The sequence below is a fragment of the Coenobita brevimanus genome, chromosome 64 (assembly GCF_032717465.1).
Source record: "Coenobita brevimanus isolate Jiangsu-jjx chromosome 64, ASM3271746v2, whole genome shotgun sequence".
Taxonomy (NCBI): Eukaryota; Metazoa; Arthropoda; class Malacostraca; order Decapoda; family Coenobitidae; genus Coenobita; species Coenobita brevimanus.
This window is the reverse complement of record NC_137017.1, coordinates 21,115,076-21,123,515: the sequence shown is the minus strand read 5'-3', so window position 1 is coordinate 21,123,515 and position 8,440 is coordinate 21,115,076.

The following is an 8,440-nucleotide window of genomic DNA, read 5'->3' as shown; positions in this document are numbered from 1 at the left end:
TCCTACTGATTTCTTTCTGTGTTGTCACCTCCCTCCTTCTCCCAGCCATTCCCCAGCCACTTACGTTTGCATTACTTTTATTCTCTATATTCACCAATTCCTTAAAGTGTTCTCTCCATCTGCTCACTTTTTCTCCCTTCTCCACTAGTAATCTACCATTTTTATCTTTCACTCCCCAACTATCTTCTTTGGCACCCTGTCTAACTCTCTTTACCTCTTTCCAGAACAGTTTCTTACATTCCCTCCACTTTACACCCAAATTCCTTCCAAATTCCTCATCCACTCTCTTCTTACGAGTACTCTCTCTTACTAATCTTTTCACGTCTCTCTTCCTCTCTAAATATAACTCTCTCTTCTGTCTCTCAACTTTTTCCCCTCCCCGGTTTCTCATCCACTCACTATATGCTTTCTTCTTTTATTCCACAGTCTGTCTCGCCTCTTCATTCCACCACGCTGTTCCCTGCATTCCTTTTCGTCTCCTCTTCACCCCTCACACCACCTCACATGCTGCACAGATTTCTTCTGTGAACATCTTGCACACACCTTCCAGGTCCCACATCTGCTCCAATCCATATTTACCCATTCGCTCCTCTACTTCCCTCTTATATTCTGCCTTTTTTCCATCCTCTTGTAACCTTTCCACTCTCCTTGTTTGAACTACTTCCTCCTGTCCTTCCCTTCTAGTATTTCTCCATTTCATTTGGACCTTGATTCCGACAGAAAGTCCATCTTGTTCGTATTTTTAGTTAGTTGTTTTCCCCTCCCTGTGGGTAGGTTTTTTTTTTTCAAGAATACTCCCCCAGTATCCCTGCTTTTCGTACGAGGCGACTAAAAGGGTTGGCAGAAGGTTAGTGCCCCTCCCCGGAAAACAACTAACTAAAAAGACGAACAAGAAGCCTCGAACAAGGACTGACCAAAAGATGACGACCAAGGAACGGACAAAGGACATGGTATGGATCGCAACATGAAATGGAAGGGGGTGCAAATGATGAGGTGAAAGAGAGAGAGATTGTCCAGATGCTTGAGGGTGCGAAAGTGAATGTATATTAAGTAACTGAAACTAAATGAACAGGTGAGAGTGTGAGAGAATGGGAGTATGGATAGGGTATATGTGCAGGAGTAGGTGAGAATGAGAGGGCAAAAGAAGGAGTGTGTATTGTTGTGAGTAAAAGATGGAAGAAGAACATAAGAGAGTATGGATCAGTTGGGTCAAGGATTGTGTGGGTATGACTGAAAGCTGGAATACAAATGTGGGCGATTGTGTGTGTGTATGCGCCAACGCAAGATCGTGCAAGCAGAGTGAGAGAAGAGTTCTGGACAAATGTGGAAGTGTGCATGGAAAAACTTGGAAGAAATGAGAGTGTTTTTGATCGGTGATATGAATGGTAAAGTAGGGAATGTGAAGGTGGATGGAATAGTTGGTGAGTGGGGTGTGCCTGCTGAGATAGATGAGAATGGGAGTGCGTCAGTGGACATTTGTGCCGGGAGGGGGTTGGTGATAGCCAATACCCTCTTCAGGCACAAAATGATCCACAGGTATACATGGCGAGTGATGAGAAGGGTGGGTGGTGAACTGAATGAAAGGAAGGCAATGATTGATTATGTGTGCGTGGATGAAAGGATGCAAAGATGTGTAATGGATGCAAGAGTGTATAGAGGTTGGGGAAGTGGACTTTCTGACCACTACTTGGTGGTGGCCAGAATCAAGATCCAGGTAAGATGGAGAAATAGAAGAAGGGAAGGACGGGAAGAAGGAGTAGTTGCAAGAAGAGTGGAAAGGTTACAAGAAGATGAGAAAAAGGCAGAATATAAGAATGAAGTGGAGGAACGATTGGGTAAATATGAATTGGAGCAGATGGGGGACGTGGAAGGTGTGTGCAGGATATTCACAGAAGAAATATGTGCAGCATGTGATGTGGTGTGTGGGGTGAAGAGAAGACGGAGGGGGGTGCAAGGAACAGCGTGGTGGACTGAAGAGGTGAGACAGACTGTGGCACAAAAGAAGAAAGCATATAGAGAGTGGATGGGAAATAGGGGCGTGGAAGAAGTTGAGAGACGCAAGAGAGAGTTATATTTAGAAAGGAAGAGAGAGGTGAAAAGATTAGTAAGAGAGAGTAAGAAGAGAGTGGATACGGAATTTGGAAGGAATTTGACTGTAATGTGGAGGGACTGTAAGAAAATGTTCTGGAAAGAGGTGAAGAGAGTAAGACAGGGTGGCTGTGAAGTTAGCAAGGGAGTGAAAGATAAAAATGGTAGATTACTAGTTGAGAAGGGAGAAAAAGTGAGCAGATGGAGAGAACACTTTAAGGAATTGTTGAATATAGAGGATGGAAGTAATGCGAGTATAAGTGGCTGGGGAATGGCTGGGAGAAGGAGGGAGGTGAGAAGACAGGAAGAAATCAGTAGGATAGAAGTTGTGGAAGCAATGAAGAAAGTCAAATTGGTGAAAGCCCCAGGAACTGATGGAGTGTGTGGTGAAATGCTGAACGATGGGGGAGAGATAGTAGTAGAATGGATGTGGAAGATGTGCAGATTGGCCTGGGAGGAAGGTAGAGTCCCGGAGGATTGGAAGTCAGGTATAATTATTCCCTTGTACAAAGGAAAAGGGGAAAAAGAAGTGTGTGGTAATCATAGGGGCATTTGTCTTCATAGTGTAATAGGAAAAGTGTATGGTAGGATACATATTGACAGAGTTATGGAAATAATAAAGGAATTAGTTGGAGAAGAACAGGGAGGCTTTAGGAAGGGAAGTGGTTGTGTAGATCAGGTATTCATTCTTAGATCTTTAGTGGAAAACTTTCTAGAGAAGGGAAAGAAGTTGTATGCGGCTTTCATGGATTTGGAGAAAGCATATGACAGGGTGGATAGACAAGGATTGTGGAAAGTATTAACAATATATGGAGTAGATGGGAAGTTGTTGAATGTTGTGAAGAGTATGTATGATGGTGCTAAGGCTGGTGAACTGAGTGAAGTTTTCTCTTTGAAGGTTGGGTTGAAACAGGGATGTGTCATGTCTCCATGGTTGTTCAATCTGTACATGGATGGGGTAATAAAAGAGGTACAAGGTAGAGTAGTGGATGTTGGAGTGGCCCTGGTGAGAGAGGGCAATGTTTGGAAACTCCCTGTACTGTTGTTTGCAGATGATACTGTGTTGTTGAGTGAAGACGAAGGGGAGCTGCAAGGCTTGGTGGATGAGTTTGGAAGAGTGTGTAAGAAACGGAATCTAAAGGTGAATGTAGGAAAGAGTAAAGTGATGGTCTTTGAGAGAGGTGAAGTCAGTGAATGTACAGTGCGGTTGGATGGTGAGGAACTGGAAAATGTGAGTACGTTTAAGTACTTGGGTAGTGTGATGAGTAGGGATAGAAGTTTGAAGGGTGAAGTGCTTGAAAGGGTACAACAAGGAAGAAATGTTGCTGGTTCCTTGAAAGCAGAGATAAGAAACAGGGAAGTGAGCATATAAGCGAAAAAGTTACTACATATGATACCAACTCTAACATATGGAAGTGAAGCTTGGACGTTGTTGGAAGGACACAAGTCAAGAGTGAGGGCAGTGGAAATGAGTTACTTAAGAGGAGCCTGTGGAGTCACATGGAGAGACCGGCTGACAAATGAGGATATAAAGCAGCATTATGGTGTGGATGTGGATGTGATAGGAAACGTTAGGAGGAACACACTGAGGTGGTTTGGCCATGTGGAGAGGATGAAGGGTGAGAGACTGACAAGGAGTGTTTATGTGAGTGAGGTGGAGGGGGGGAGAGGGAGGGGGAGGCCGAGGATGAGATGGAGGGATGGGGTGGAGAGGTATATGAGAGAGGGGGATGTGAGTTGGGAGTAGGGCAGTGTGAGCTGGCAGGGGACAGGGCGACGTGGAGGCGATTTGTTTCTGGCCACCCCGTACGGGATTGAGGCGTCTGGCAATAGATAGATAGATAGATAGTTTTCTGGGAAGGGTCACTAATCCTCCGCCAACCCACTTGTTGTCACGTAGGGAACACGTGTTGGTTGGTTATAAGGTTACCACCCACCGTTGTAAATGCTTTCCCGGATTACAGGAAATCTTTGGCTTGCCACTCCATATAGAGCTACCCTGAAAACAGAGTACTACTACACTAAGTGGGTGGGTGATGGGCGCCCCACCTACCAATAATGAGTAGCCACTTTGGTTAATAATCCCCGCCTTCGTTACAAACCGTTCATTATTTACCCATCGCCACCTTGGTTTGATTCATCCTCTTGATTACGACTCGCCCCCATGGTTACAAATCGACCTTTTTGTTACGAATCGCCGTCATCTTTACGAATATCTCTCTTGGTAATGAGTCGGAACCTTGGCTATGAGTCGGCCCCTAGGCTACAGTTCGGCCTTTTGGTAATGAATCGCCTTTTATGGTAACGAATCGGCCCCTTGGTTGCGTGTCGGTCCCATGGTTATGAATCAGCTCCTTAGTCACGAACCGTTTGTCACATTCATTTCTGATCAGTATATTGGTTACGAGTCTGCTCTTTGATTGTGAATTGGCCCCTTTATTTACGAATCGACCCCTTGGTTACTTATAAGCCCCTTGGTTACAAAACGCTCCCTAGGTTACGAACCAGTCTTTTTCTTATGAATCAGACTTTAGCATACGAACTGGCCTATTCATTAAGAAAAAAGCCCCTGGAATACGAATCTTCCTCTTGCTTACAGGTCAGCCTCTTGGTTACGAGTCGGCCCATTTGGTTCCGAATCCCCCCTAGATTTCGAGTTACCAGCTTGGTAAAATTCGCCCCATTCGTTACGAATCGCCCCCTTCTTTTGGAATCACCCCTTGGTAACGATCTGCTCCCTTGGTTAAGAACTGACCCCTTCGTTACGAATTGCCTCTTTAGTTATGATTCGGTTCCTTGGATACCAATCGGCGCACTGGTAACGTATCGCTCGGTACCTTGTTTACGAATTGGTTCCTTGTTTACGAGTCGGTCCTTTGGTTATGAATCGGTCCCTTTGTTACGAATCGGCCCATTGATTACGAATCGGCCCCTTGGTTATGAATCACCCCTTGATTCTGAATCAGTCCCTTTTTATGAATGAATCATTTGGTTAAGAAAAAGCCCTTCGTTAAGAGTCAAGTCGCTTGCATACCAGTAAGCCTCCTGGTAACGAGTTGGACCCCTGGTTATGAATCGCCTCTGTGGTTACGTATCGCCCTTTTGCTTATGAATCGCCCCTGTAGGTGAGAATCGTCTCCTGGGTTGTGAATCACTCCCTCCGTATTGAATAGCCCCTTCGGCTGCTAATAGGCCCTTTGGTTAGGAATCGCCTTCTTCATTACGAATCGGCCCTTTGGTGACGCATCGACCTCTTGGGTACGAATCGGCCCATTGATTAGGAATCTGCCTCATGGTTACGAGTCAGCCCCTTCGTTACGAGTCGGCCCCTTCGTTACGAGTCAGCCCCTTCGTTACGAGCCAGCCCCTTCGCTACGAGTCAGCCCATTCGTTACGAGCCAGCCCATTCGTTACGAGTCAGCCTATTCGTTACGAGTCAGCCCCTTCGTTACGAGTCAGCCCCTTCGTAACGAGTCGGACTTTAGGTTATGAACTGACATTTTTGTTAGTAGTCGGCCCTTTGGTAATGAATTGGCTCTTTGTTTACGTGTGAGCCCTTTGGTAACGAATCAGGCACTCTTTATTATTCAGTCTAGGCATTACGAATCAGCCGGTTGGTTTCGATACGACTTTTTGGCTATGAATCTACTTCTTGGCTACGAATCAACCACTTGGATACGAATCGACCCCTTAGATTACGAATCAGCCCCATGGTTACGAATCAGTGCCTTGGTTACAATTCGCCTACTTGGTTACGAGTCTTCCCCTTGGTTATGGGACGTCCCCTTGATTGCGAGTCATCCCCTTGGTTGGTGGTTAACCTCTTGGTTGCGAGTCAGTTCTTTGGTTACGATTCGGCCCCTTGATGACAAGTCGGTTCTTTTGTTACGAGTCGGGCTCTTTATTATGAAGCAATCTCTCTGTTACCCTCTTGGTTTACAAATCGCTCACTTGAATGCGAATTGGCCCAATGGTTTCGAATCTGATCCCTGCTTACAATTGAAAGATTGATTACGAATCAGCCCTTGGTTGCAAAGCAGCCTCTTCCTCATTAATCGGATATATTTGGTAACGAATCGGCCTCGTTGACAACGTACCTCTTCCTTCATCTTGGTTACGAGTCGGCCTTGTGGTCACGAATTGACTCCTCAGTCATGAGTCGGCAGCTTGGTTACGAAAAGCCCTCTCGGTTACAAAACTTCTCTAGGTTACAAATGGCCACCTTAACTGTGAATCACTCCTTTGATTAAGAATCGGCCCCATCGTTTCGAATCTTTTCCATGGCAGAGAATCATCCCTTGGTTACGATTCGGCCCTTTGGTTACGAATCGACCACTTGGTTACGAAAAGGACTCTTGGTTACTAATAGGGCCCTTGGATACTAATCGGCCCCTTGGATACGAATAGCCACCTTGGATACTAGTTTTGCCTTTGGTTAAGACCCTTGATTGCGAGGCGGTCCCTTGGTTGCGAGTCGGTCACTTCATTATGAATCGGCCCTTTGGTTACAAGTCGGTTCTTCAGTTACGAGTTGGTCTATCCATTTTGAATTGGCCTCTGGGTTACCAATCGGACTCTTTGTTACAGATCGCCCCTTTGGTTACTAATCGAGTGGCCTTTGGTTACAAATAGGTCTCTTAGTTACAAATCGGCCCCTTGGTTACGAATTGGACCCTTGTTACGTATCGGCCTCACGGCTACGATTCGGCCTCTTGGTTACGAGTCTACTTCTTTGTTACGAGTCGGTCTCTCGGTTACGAATCAGCTCCTTGGTTATAAATCGCCCCTTTGTTTGCGAATCGCATCTTGGTTACTAATCGCCCTCTTGGTTACGGGTCAGTCCCTTGGTTACAAGTCTGCCTTTTGGTTATGAATCGCCCTCCTGTTTACAAATCATCCTTTTGGTTATGAATAGGGCTCGGATAGTTATGCATTTGCATATTTCATATGCAAATGCATATTTTGCATGATTTTGACAATAATTGCATGGTTCCTAGATATTTTGCATATTATTGCATATTTACAGCAAATGGCATAAATAAAATACATTACCAGTTGATTTCTCAGCTGACAGTATAGAATCACCGAATCATCCGAATCATTCCTGCAAAGTGTCAAATCGTAATGGGACTCACTGTTTACCAGTAAGTTGACACGGCATGATAATCAAAGGTTCAGAATCGTTTGAACCGCCTACAGTTACTCTTAACTATCGCCCTTATTCAACGAGGTTATGAGACCAATAATTCCTTGCCCAGTAATGCCATCTGAGAAAAAGACGGGTATAGCGTGATTGGCGAAAGCGGCGTGACTTCATGACCAGAAGAGAAGGTGGACGCGTTAGATGGAGACGGGCAGGGCTGCTGTGTGGAGGTGCATCTCTCTTCCACCGCTTGTTAAAATGCCAAAAGTTCAAAGCAGACAAAATAAAGTGTTGCAAGGATATGTCAAGGAATTTAAAGCATTCAGGACTGATGGAAAAGTATTGTTCTGTAAATACTGTGAAATGCCTGTAGCCTATCAGCAAGTAAGAAGTTCCTAGTTCAGCAACATCTCAAAACAGCTAAGCACGTACGACTTGAAGCTTCAAAGTCCTGCAGTGCTCAGAGGGAATAACAACTACTACTTGCAAGTAAACCAGGGCCTAGTCGTTCCAAGTTTAATTCAGATTTGTGCAAGGCATTTATTTCGGCTGATATTCCGTTACATAAACTGAATAATGCATGCTATAAGTCATTCCTAGAACAGTATACTGGAAAAATTGTGCCAGACGAGTTTACCTTGCGTAAGAACTACGTATCTCAGTTGTTCAATGACACCCTGGAAATAATTAGGAACAAAGCTTGTGGAAAGAAAATATGGGTGACACCCGGTGAGACCACTGATGTTGAGGAAAGGTGTATTGTGAATTTTATTTTTGGTGTATTGGGAGCACCATCTCGAACTGTAAGCTTTTCAGAAATTGCTCCAAGCACCACTCCCCTCTTCACCTGTGGTCAGAAGTTGGGGAAGCCGGATCGATGCTGCAGTGTACTATGCTAAAAACTTCGAGGTCATTGAAGCTGTTGTAGCGACATTCGACTCGGACGACGCTCAGAGCATTAAGGAAAGCAAGACCTTATTGGAAACTTCAGGAATTAAAGCAGACTGCTTTTGTCTTCAACAGTTTCCTTGGTTAATTTTGTTCTTGACGAACTGAAGAGTTTACAGTCTGATGCTTACTTTTCTAAACTAAACAACATTTTGTACAAAAACAAAGGATATGAAAAACTAAACAAAGTCAGTTACTCTCTGTGAATGGTAACACTGACGAGACGCTAGAATCTCTAAATATGTCAGATATTCTGTCACT